Source organism: Mercenaria mercenaria, chromosome 3 (genome assembly GCF_021730395.1).
Source record: "Mercenaria mercenaria strain notata chromosome 3, MADL_Memer_1, whole genome shotgun sequence".
NCBI classification, from domain to species: domain Eukaryota; kingdom Metazoa; phylum Mollusca; class Bivalvia; order Venerida; family Veneridae; genus Mercenaria; species Mercenaria mercenaria.
The window spans coordinates 25,728,473-25,741,028 of NC_069363.1; the positions used below are offsets into that span (position 1 = coordinate 25,728,473).

A 12,556-nucleotide genomic window follows, 5' to 3' on the forward strand; every position below is an offset into this window, starting at 1 on the left:
CTTCATTTTGGCCAAATTATGCCCCATTTTGGACTTAGCAAATTCTGGTTATTTAAAGTTTTGCGTGCAAGTACATACAGCTATTACTAAAAGGCATATAGATTTGAAACTTATTTTTTCTTTTTCTAGATCAATTACTAACCTCACTGGATCAAGTTCCATAACTCTGGCATGTATTTTGGGCAAATTATGCCCCCTTTTGGACTTTGAAAATTCTGGTTAAAGTTTTACATGCGAGTTTCTATCTCCAAAACTAATGCAGATATTGAATTGAAACTTCACATGTGCCTTAGGGGTTATAAAACTAGTTGATAGCAGCAAGTCCCATAACTGATATGCATTTTGGTCAAATTATTCCCTCTTTTGAACTTAAAACTCTTTTGATATTTAACCTTTTTAGGTAATATTTTCCTGCCTCAGGGACAATATTTCGAATTGTCGAGCTTGGCTGTCTTACGGACAGCTCTTGTTTAAGTTGGCCACTAGTTAAATATCAAAGTGACAGAAATAACTTCCTTTAATATAATAATGTTGTAACATTAACAAACATGTGTTGCCAAGTATTATCATAACATTTGATAAAACTTAAAAGTTTATATACAGTTTATCACATTTCATCTTCTGTGTTGGGGATGCATGTTGCAATTTCATATTTGATTGAATTATATACTGGGAAATCATTCATGTTTATGAAGGACAAATTTTCTTGGTTGCAATTCACAATTACATTACATTATATCGTACAGATACAATTACGCATAAGAGTAGGAGCAGGGACTGTGGGGAAAGGGCCCCACCCAACATTGAGTCAGGGGCCAGCATATGCTTTGGAGCCCCTCCCCTAAATTTTGACCTAAAGAACTTATTTTTTTTACAGAAAAAACAGTAGATCAAGGGGGAAAACCACTTTGAGAGAGTGGTAAGGACTTGATGCATGCCAATAAGGGAAAGAACATTGTTTTTTTAGTTGCCTAAAACTTTTCAGGGGAAGTATAGGTAACTTTGAAAACATACCTTAGGGATTTTCTAGACCTCTAAAAAGGGCAGGGTGCTGCTAAAAAGGGGCAGGGTGCATTTTGCGCGTTGCGTACCTTTGTCTACGAAAATCATAAGGTAGATTTCCATGGTTTTGTTGTAATGTCTACATTGTAAGGTACTACAGAAAGATTTGCAATGAATCTGAATGTCAGAAAAACATTAATACCTGTTTGTCTGTATAACATGTTTATCATTTACAAATACATGCAGTTTGTTTTATGTTTGCATACATTATTTTTGTCTGGAAAGTTTTCTTGATTAGAAATATACCATTACTATCGAATAATTTAATAATTCTGGTGCAAATCTGTCATTATACATTCATTATATTACTAAACTAGTCTAAATAATGAGACCTCGGGTAGACCAATTTTACATTTTGATATTTTACGTTGTCTACCATCGACAAGTCAAAAAAATATAACGATATTCAACTCTCGAGTACAATTATTTGGACTAATTACTGAACACACCGTTGATACTCGTGTATAAATGCACAATTCCAACTACAAATTTAACAAAATAACTTTGTTTACGATTTTCGCCATTTTGGTAAAGGGAAACTACTCTACGCGTTGACTGTCTATGCTAAATTCTGAGATTGCCTTTACGTTCTGTAAAAGATCGAGTGGTTTATTTTCTTTTAAACAAAATTAATATCATAGAAATTTAATACCAAGTATTTTGATGAAATAGATATAACAAAATCATAGATATTCTGATAGGCGGTGATACTAATTAAAGATCGACTGTTATCTTCAACCAAGATCAACCGTGTCAGAACAACAAAATTGACACGAGGTGCCACGCTAATTGCCGATAATTACTGGCCATTAATCGGCATTTAATAAGCAGCAGACTTTGTTTTAAGATGTTTTTTCTCCTTTTTTGTACCCCCGACAACAAAGTTGTAAGGGGAGTATACTGGTTTCAGGTTGTCTGTCTGTCTGTCTGTCCGTCTGTCCGTAGAAGCGATCTTGTGCGCACCATCTCTCCTTATTCCCTTGACAGAATTTAATGAAACTTCACACAAGTGATCAGTACCAACAGTAGTTGCGCATGGGGCATGTTAGGTTCTTTTAGAAAAAGAATTTGCAGAGTTATGGGACTTTGTTTTTTTGTTACTATACTATATACATAGACACAATCTTGTGCGCACCATCTCTCCTCATCCCTGGACACAATTTAATGAAACTTCACACAAGTGATCAGTACCAACAGTAGTTGTGCATGGGGCATGTTAGGTTCTTTTAGAAAAAAAATTTGCAGAGTTATGGAACTTTGTTTTTTTGTTACTATAATATATACATAGACACAATCTTGTGCGCACCATCTCTCCTCATCCCCTTGACACAATTCAATGAAACTTCACACAAGTAATCAGTAACAACAGTAGTTGTGCATGGGGCATGTTAGGTTCTTTTAGAAAAAAAAATCCAGAGTTATGGAACTGTTTTTTTGTTACTATACTATAGACATAGACACAGTCTTGTGCGCACCATCTCTCCTCATCCCCTTGACACAATTTAATGAAACCTCACACAACTGATCAGTAACAACAGTAGTTGTGCATGGGGCATGTAAGGTTCTTTCAGCGACAAAATATTGCAGAGTTATGGGACTTTGTTTCTTGTTAACATACTATGTACATACAGTCTTCATATGCAATCTTGTGCGTGCCTAATCTACCAAACCCTTGCACACAATTTAATGAAACTTCACACAAGTGATCAGTACCAACCCTAGTTGTGCATGGGGCATGTTACATTCTTTTAGATAAATATTCTGCATAGTTATGGGACTTTGTTTTTTGTTACTATACTGTATACATACAGTCTATATACATACAGTCCACATAATTATGCAGTCTTGTGTGTGTCAAATTGCAATGTACTGTGTCAGTGCATGCGGGGGGTACATTCATCACCTTTGGTGATAGCTCTAGTTTAATCTGTTTTGCAGTTTGCTTTAATTGCTGACCTATCTAATTGTTGTTTGTTACGATTCGGTCGGTCGTCGTCTGCATACCGATACTGCATACATGCCTCGGGCAAATACACAGCACCTGTGTATAGTCGGTGGTGTCATAACTTTGTATCGATTGACAATTATCTGGGATGGTATTTTGACAGATGATTGATGGGCAGTTCGTTTAGAAATACTTAATTAATGGTCAAAGGGGCGGTGCTAAAAGGGCAAAGGGGCGCTGAAGAAAGGCAAAAGGGCGGCGATTTCGGGCAGAAGGGCAGCGCTAAAAATGGGCAGGGCGCTGCGCCCTGCTATTCCGCTCTAGAAAAATCCCTATACCTATGCCAATTATTGAATGTTCTGATTCATATTATCATTAATTCATATCCCCACAAAATAGTCCAAAACCAAGAAAATTAATGCTCTAGAAATTAAATGGTTTGACAGTCATGGAGATAATATTTCTAATTTTCTCTCTGTGTGTCAGTGTTGTATAATATTATATTATGTGTATGTGTAAAATATATATGTGCTGAAGTCATTGCTTTGTATTTGTAGTGTGCCACTACCACACAAGTGAACAGGACTTAAACAATCAGGAAGTTGTGTTTGTGTTTACATCTCTACACCAGGAAGTTATATCAAAACAGGTATTTTGGCAAAATGTGTAATTTGTGCATGTGATAAAGCAGCTTCTTGATATTGTTTGTGTGATGTACAGTGTCTTTTTTTATTTTGCCATAAAACCACCAGCATAACTTATCCGCTGATAACTTGCCCCTTTGGTTGAACATTTTGTTCAGACTGCCATCAAGCTGGAAATACATAGGCTATCTAAACTTCAAATGAACATTTTTGTAAATCACTACTGACTTAATTCAAAATGATTTGTGAATAGCAGTGTTCAGCTATTTTAATGGTAGATGGAGCTGATGTATTTCTGCTTTTCCAAAGCTGTATACTTCTGATACATTAAGTTAATGATGATTAAGGTGTCTATGAAACCGGTATGTCAGCAGGTTAAGTGTTTGATCACTGGACGAAGGAGGTTATAATACACCTGATATTACTAGTCCTCAGGCTCTGGCGTGAGCTGTCGTTTACTTGTAGAAAATTGCTAGAGGAAAACTAGGTCCTGAAGGGTTATCTAGGAACTTAGGTTCTGATGGTTGACCTGCCATAACATTTACAAAGTAGTTTTGAAGTTGAACCATGGCTGTTAAAATAACTCGTATTAAGATTTTTGTAGTAAACAAACTTACTGCATAGGTTTTAAGGGATTGCAATGAAACTTTATACACTCTGTCAGTGTGATGAGCATGTGTGTGCGTGCATGCATGCATGTGTGCGCACATGCGCAAGGTCAGTTCAAGCATTGTATGCACCCTTGGACTTAGGACAAAATATGTACACTGGCAGTATTTATTCATGAGAGTTTGCGGCAGACTTCTTCAGCAGTTTAAACGACATGCCAGAAAAACGCACTTGAAGTGTAGATGTGTGTCACACATTTTTTTGTCAGTTATGCATTTCAGACTTATAATAAATGCCCTTTGGTTTAACAAAATGTGTTTTACAGCATTATTAGCCATTCAGTGTGTGGCATGAACTACTATAACAGGTTTACATGATTTCCAGTGAGACTTTCCTTGAATGTTAGATGTGTCAGCTGAGGCACACCTTAATTAAGGCAAGATGGCTTATTTCTGATATGATACACTTTTAGATCTAGTTGTACCTGATTATAGTTGCATTACGGGGACTTCTGAGATTAAGCTTCAAAACAAAAGTTGAATGATAATGGGTGTTGAAAGAGATTTTCAGTGGACAGGTTATACTGCTTCTGGATGTAAGAGATGGAAAAAGTTAATAAAAAGTTTATTATAATGGAAACAGTTGTTTAGTTTTCACAACTTCTATTTCTCCCTTATTTGTACTTGGATTATTTGAATTTTTTCAAGTAGCAGAGCTTTTTTTATCACCTTTTCATCAGTGTTCATGTCCACAGATCTCCAGATAAGCTGCGTATTTGCGTATTTATGCAATTAAAGTTGCAGAAAACCCAATTGAATTCATACAGGGTGTGTACTGAAACGCAATTAGAATTCGTAATACCCAATTCATTAAAAATCACTTGCATATCTCATTTTCAGTATTATAGAATGGGTATGAGACTTTAACGCTAGACAACAGACTGGTTATACACTACGTCAAAACAGGTATCTATTTATCGGAAAATGCACAGGACCATTCAGTCTGATCAGTTATTTGGACGTTTTGTAAACAAACAAAAATACGCAGATAAACTGACCACATCGCAGAAAAATATTGTTGCAGCACAAACAAACAAAACAGGATATTTTGTTTTCAGCAAAGACAGTTTATCTGTTTGTGATAAATGTAATAAAGTGGCACCGATACTGGCCTTCATCTTACGGGAGAGCACATATTGCGGTGAATACATCGCTCGGGATATTCATAATATTGTGGATTAATTGATCTCCAACTGCATTTAAAGTGCCAAAAATACGATCAAAGTTTCCCAGAAAACATTAAGCGATTGGAGAAAAAAAACATCATTGGTTAAAATTACACATAATTAGAACATACATGTTTACCTTCCTTACAGGCATGTAGAAAAATAGTCAAACCTGGTTAATGATAAATGCATGTTTCATCCTGTACAATTTAGCCACACAAAAAAAAAAACTCAGTTGTTTGTGCGAGATAGGTGAAATACCAAATTGGTTTTAGCTACTTTTGAAAAGCCTTGGTAATAATATTATTTTTACCCAATTCAGAATTTCAATACACAATTCAGACAAAAAGTGATGGGTAAATACCCAATTCCACCAAAAGCTTATCTGGAGCTCTGTGTTCATGTCACCTAACTTAGAATTTGAGGTTAAAGTTTTGCATGTAAGCAGGTTTCTCAAAATCCAACAGGCCAAATGTTCTCAAACTTTACAAAATTTGTCTTCAGCATTACAAGGTGACCTCACATGGAAAATAGTTGCATAACTGTAGCTTTTATTTTGTCAAAATTATGCGCCTTTTTAACATAGAAATTTTATGACAGTTTTACATAATAAGCAATGTTTTAAGATTCTCCACACAAATGTGGCATCATGGGGTGACACCACTTGGCAAGTTTCATAACTCTGGCTTACATTTTGGCAAAATTATGCCCGTTTCATAAACTTACAAAATTCCGCTTAAGCTTTTGTATATAAGCAAGTATCAGCAAAAGCTTCTGTTTGTAAGCTAGTATTAAGTCAGATAATAGTGTGCTGTCATGAGACAGCTCTTGTTTATTTAATTTTTCACGTTTACTACATTGCACATGTAATGTTAATATGTCTTTAATAAACCGGTAGTACATTGACATTATCTGAGCCAATGTTTGCTCACAAGTATTGAATATCATACCTGAAAATGTGTTGGCAAGTTACAAAGGATGACATCATCCTATTCTATTGATTTATTGGTTCACAACAGCCATAATAGATGATGCTGGCAGGCTTTAGTACTTTACAAGATATATTTTGTCTGTTAGTCACAGTAATTGCCACTAATTGAGTATTAAACTGCTAGCACAGATTTACCTAATCACACAATAGAAATTTCATAAGTATAGAATGAAGTTGAAAACTTTAAAGTGACACATTTTATATGTCATGGTATTGAATTGTCAACTGAAAGAAAATCATATAGAACAGAAGATGATATGCTTAAATCTCTTTTGATAAACTCAAGTACAACCATTTCCTGGCTTTATTTGAACATATTCTCAACTTAAAACACAAGGGTGATAAAATTCTAGATTAAGCTGAAATTCCAGGTTTGAAGGTTTTAAGATCAATTTTGAGATTGATGCAGATCTGTTGAGTTTTTCAGTAGCCTGTAGGCAGGGGTTGGAGGTGGATAAAATCATATTTGATATATGGTAAATCAATGGCTTACAATTTAAAAGAACAGAACTGTACTTGAAAATCAATCATCATCATAATCAGCCATCAGAAAAAAACACCAGTTAGTATATTTATACACATACATTGACATAACTATCGGGGGAAAAAAGCCATATATCTCCTTGTGAAAGGCATCCCTTGGGGGTTGAGATTTGCACTGTAAGAGTCTTGGATGGAATTTTATACCAAAAAATTGAAGCATTAAGTCCGTAGCTGTGGAATTGATGTATATCAGTGGTTGTTCAGTTATTTTCTGGTGTAAAAATACACAATTCAGGTTGTCAGAATTTGAGAAATATGTTATTCTGGCATCTAAATTCATTTCTGCTGGAAATTATTCTCCGGAGATTTTACATGGATTTTAGTTTCACCGTGACATTTTCTACTAGGGAACTACTTCAATTAATTTATATTCATAATAAAATATTACTGCCAAACTAGGAATTAATACGAGCATTGCCGATGAGATAATATAATTGAATGTGATAAAATGAATTATTAAAACATATTCTAAACATGGAATGCTATTTATGATTAAATGCTAGCTTTTTTGAGGGAGATACTTTATCTCGGGTTAAAGAAGTTCAAAAACTTCTTTATATTTGAAATTATCTTTTGTTTACCTGTTTCTTATGTATACAGTTGTAGATTAGATTAGTGAGCAGTTTTTAGCTCCACTATTCGGAGAATAGGGGGGCTAGATTCTACTCGCGTCGGCGTGAGCTTTCTTGGTTAAAGTTTTTCAGCAACCTTTGTTTTTCTGTCATATCTTTGTTACTGTTGCTTATATCTTACTGTAAGTTCACATAAACATTGTCCAGCATACAAACAAAGTATGTGCAGGGGCTGGGCCCATTATACTAAAGGTCAAGGTCACCAAGCTGTTATACTTAGGTTATTTTTAAGGTTAAAGTTTTTCCGGCAACCTTTGTTTTTCTGTCATATCTTTGTTACTGTTGCTTATATCTTACTGTAAGTTCACATAAACATTGTCCATCACACAAACAAAGTATATGCAGGGGCTGGGCCCCTTATTACCAAGGTCAAGGTCACCAAGGTGTTATACTTAGGTTATTTTTAAGGTTAAAGTTTTTCGGCAACCTTTGTTTTTATGTCATATCTTTGTTACTATTGCTTATATCTTACTGTAACTTCACATAAACATTGTCCAGCATACAAATAAAGTATGTGCAGGGGCTTGTCCCATTATACACAAGGTCAAGGTCACCAATGTGTTATACTTAGGTTATTTTTAAGGTTAAAGTTTTTCGGCAACCTTTGTTTTTCTGTCATATCTTTATTACTATTGCTTATATCTTACTGTAACTTATCATAAACATTGTCCAGCATACAAAAAAGTATATGCAGGGGCTGGGCCTATTATACCAAAGGTCAAGGTCACCAAGGTGTTATACTTGGAATTATTTTCATGTTAATTTTTCGAAAACTTCGTTTATAGGCATATATCTTTGGTACTTTAAAAGGTAATGACTTAAAATAAAAACTGTTTTTTTATAATCATCATGTGCATGTGTGGTTACAATCCCCATAACTCTAATTGTATTTTTGACAGAATTATGCCCCTTTCAATTTCATGCTTAAAGTTCTTTGGCAATCTTGCTTTCTGGATATACTTTAGTACAATATAAGATAATGACTTGAAATTAAAAATATATCTTTATCATCATCATCTGGATGTATGGTAAAAATCCCCATAACTCTTGATTTGTATTTTTGACCAAATTATGCCCCTTTCATACCTAAGTTTTTTGACAAAACTTTGTTTTCTGGACATAACTTTGGTACTATATAAGATAATAACTTGAAACTCAAAGTATATTTTTGCCATCATCATCAGTACCCCTTCCATACTTGACCTTTAATGCTTCTGAATAGTAGGGTCTTTTTTATCCCCCCGCCAAAGGCGAAGGGGATATTAGAAATCCCTTCGTCCGTGCGTCCGCAACGATCTTTGTCCGGAGCATAACTCCAAAAGTACTGGAGGGATTTTCTTCAAACTTCATACACTGATAGAACACTTTGGGAGGAAGTGCAGTGTGCAAGAACAATAACTCTACCTTGCCTATTTTTTGAGTTATTCCCCTTTATCATATTTTCATATTTTCTTAAAAGATTTTGTCCGGAGCATAACTCCAAAAGTACTGGAGGGATTTTCTTCAAACTTCATACACTGATAGAACACATTGGGAGGAAGTGCAGTGTGCAAGAACAATAACTCTACCCTGCCTATTTTTTTGAGTTATTCCCCTTTATCATATTTTCTTTAAAAATTTTGTCCGGAGCATAACTCCAAAAGTACTGGAGGGATTTTCTTCAAACTTCATCCACTGATAGAACACATTGGGAGTAAGTGCATTGTGCAAGAACAATAACTCTACCTTGCCTACTTTTTGAGTTATTCCCCTTTATCATATTTTCTTTAAAGAAAATTGTCTGCAGCATATCTTTTTCATGCATGGAGGGATTTTGATATATCTTGGCACAAGTGTTCACCACCACGAGTTGGAGTGTCATGCGCAAGAACCAGGTCCCTAGGTCTAAGGTCAAGGTCACACTTAGAGGCCAAAGGTCAGATACAAGAATGACTTTGTCCGAAGCATTTCTTCTTCATGCATGGAGGGATTTTGATGTAACTTGGCACAATTATACACCATCATGAGACGAAGTGTCATGCACAGTTCCCTTCTTTAGAATTACTTCCCATTGTTGTTACTTTAAATAGCTTTTATTGTAACTTTTTCATTACTAGTCATTGGGAAAAATTTAGACCACTTTTCAGTAGTACAACATGCATGCAACATCCAATTTTGAGGTGTATTTTGACCAATCTCTACCTAGTAAAGATTTTTGTGTGGACTTACATTTTTTTTTTTATTTTTTATTTTTTTTTTATTTTTTTTTTTAAAGATTAACTTCCATTAGTTGTTACTATAAATAACTTATGTTGTAACATTTTCATAATTGACCACAGGGAAAAAACAAGACCACTTTTCTGTGGTACAACCTGGATGTTACTTTCCAATATTAGGTGTATTTTAAGACATCTCTACCTGGTAAGGAGTTTTTTTGTGGACTTAGAAAAACAAAAGACTTACAATGATTACTAAACAACCACAAAATTAAAATTCCATTTGCAAATACAGCTGCTAGAGTAAAGAAATTTGCTGTGACGGGCATATATTGTGACATTCCGGCACCCTGTTAGCTTTCCATTACTTCTTTTTAGCTCACCTGTCACAAAGTGACAAGGTGAGCTTTTGTGATCGCGCGGTGTCCGTCGTCCGTGCGTGTGTCCGTCCGTAAACTTTTGACCACCCTAGAGGTCACATTTTTCATGGGATCTTTATGAAAGTTGGTCAGAATGTTCATCTTGATGATATCTAGGTCAAGTTCGAAACTGGGTCACGTGCCTTCAAAAACTAGGTCAGTATGTTTAAAAATAGAAAAACCTTGTGACCTCTCTAGAGGCCATATATTTCACAAGATCTTCATGAAAATTGGTCAGAATGTTCACCTTGATGATATCTAGGTCAAGTTCGAAACTGGGTCACGTGCCGTCAAAAACTAGGTCAGTAGGTCTAAAAATAGAAAAACCTTGTGACCTCTCTAGAGGCCATATATTTCAAAAGATCTTCATGAAAATTGGTCAGAATGTTCACCTTGATGATATCTAGGTCAAGTTCGAAACTGGGTCACGTGCCTTTAAAAACCAGGTCAGTAGGTCTAAAAATAGAAAAACCTTGTCACCTCTCTAAAGGCTTTATATTTCATGAGATCTTCATGAAAATTGGTCAGAACGTTCACCTTGATGGTGTCTAGGTCAGGTTTGAAACTGGGTCACGTGCCGTCAAAAACTAGGCCAGTAGGTCAAATAATAGAAAAACCTTGTGACCTCTCTAAAGACCATATTTTTCATGATATCTTCATGAAATGGGTCTAAATGTACATCTTTATGATATCTAGATCAAGTTTGAAACTGGGTCAAGTGGGGTCAAAAACTAGGTCAGTAGGTCTAAAAATAGAAAAATCTTGTGACCACTCTAGAGGCCATATATTTCATGAGATCTTCATGAAAATTGGTCAGAATGTTCACCTTGATGATATCTAGGCCAAGTTCGAAAATGGGTCACGTGCCATCAAAAACTAGGTCAGTAGGTCAAATAATAGAAAAATCTTGTGACCTCTCTAGAGGCCATATTTTTCATGGGATCTGTATGAAAGTTGGTCTGAGTGTTCATCTTGATGATATCTAGGGTAAGTTCGAAACTGGGTCACGTGCCGACGAAAACTAGGTCAGTAGGTCAAATAATAGAAAAACCTTGTGACCTCTCTAAAGGCCATATTTTTCATGGGATCTGTATGAAAATTGGTCTGAATGTTCATCTTGATGATATCTAGGTCAAGTTCGAAACAGGGTCATGTGCGGTCAAAAACTAGGTCAGTAGGTCTAAAAATAGAAAAACCTTGTGACCTCTCTAGAGGCCATACTTGTGAATGGATCTCCATAAAAATTGGTCAGAATGTTCATCTTGATGATATCTAGGTCAAGTTTGAAACTGGGTCACGTGCCTTTAAAAACTAGGTCAGTAGGTCAAATAATAATAAAACCTTGTGACATCTCTAGAGGCCATATTTTTCATGGGATCTGTATGAAAGTTGGTCTGAATGTTCATCTTGATGATATCTAGGTCAAGTCTGAAACTGGGTCAACTGCGTCCAAAAACTAGGTCAGTAGGTCTAAAATTATAGAAAAACCTTGTGACCTCTCTAAAGGCCATATTTTTCAATGGATCTTCATGAAAATTGATCTGAATGTTCACCTTGATGATATCTAGGTCATTTTCGAAACTGGGTCACGTGCGGTCAAAAACTAGGCCAGTAGGTATAAAAATAGAAAAACCTTGTGACCTCTCTAGAGGCCATATTTTTCAAGAGATCTTCATGAAAATTAGTGAGAATGTTCACTTTGATGATATCTAGTTAAAGTTCAAAACAGGGTCACATACCTTCGAAAACTAGGTCAATAGGTCAAATAATAGAAAAACCTTGTGACCTCTCTAGAGACCATATTTTTCAATGGATCTTCATGAAAATTGGTCAGAATTTTTATCTTGATAATATCTAGGTCAAGTTCAAAACTGGGTCACATGAGCTCAAAAACTAGGTCACTATGTCAAATAATAGAAAAAACGACGTCATACTCAAAACTGGGTCATGTGGGAAGAGGTGAGCGATTCAGGACCATCATGGTCCTCTTGTTACAGTAGCCATATAGAAAAACATCATACAGCTATACTGTTCATGAAAATTAATAAAATTTAGCAGTAAACCACCTCACCACTGAATAATTCTTTCTTCCACATCTTTAAAACCCCTGATGTGGACCACAACTAAACGGTTTTTCAAAGCTTCTCCCAAAATGAATACTTTCAGACACTAACTTGCCAGGAACTTTAGCCTTCAATTATAATATGCCCGGCGGGGGGATTGGCCATGTCTAACATGGCTCTTGTTATATCTTGGTGTATCTTCCTTTTAAAGTAGAGGTCTCTTATTGA

The 12,556-nt window shown here is 35.5% G+C and overlaps 1 long non-coding RNA gene across 1 annotated transcript in view; it reads left to right on the forward strand.

Annotated features, from left to right (window-relative positions):
- Window positions 1-12,556, forward strand: part of LOC123525236 (uncharacterized) — a 42,455-nt gene that overhangs the window by 12,836 nt on the left and 17,063 nt on the right. Inside the window, exon 3 of the long non-coding RNA XR_006681419.2 lies at window positions 3,565-3,656. This is a non-coding gene — a long non-coding RNA (uncharacterized LOC123525236). The remainder of the gene's footprint in view (window positions 1-3,564; window positions 3,657-12,556) is intronic.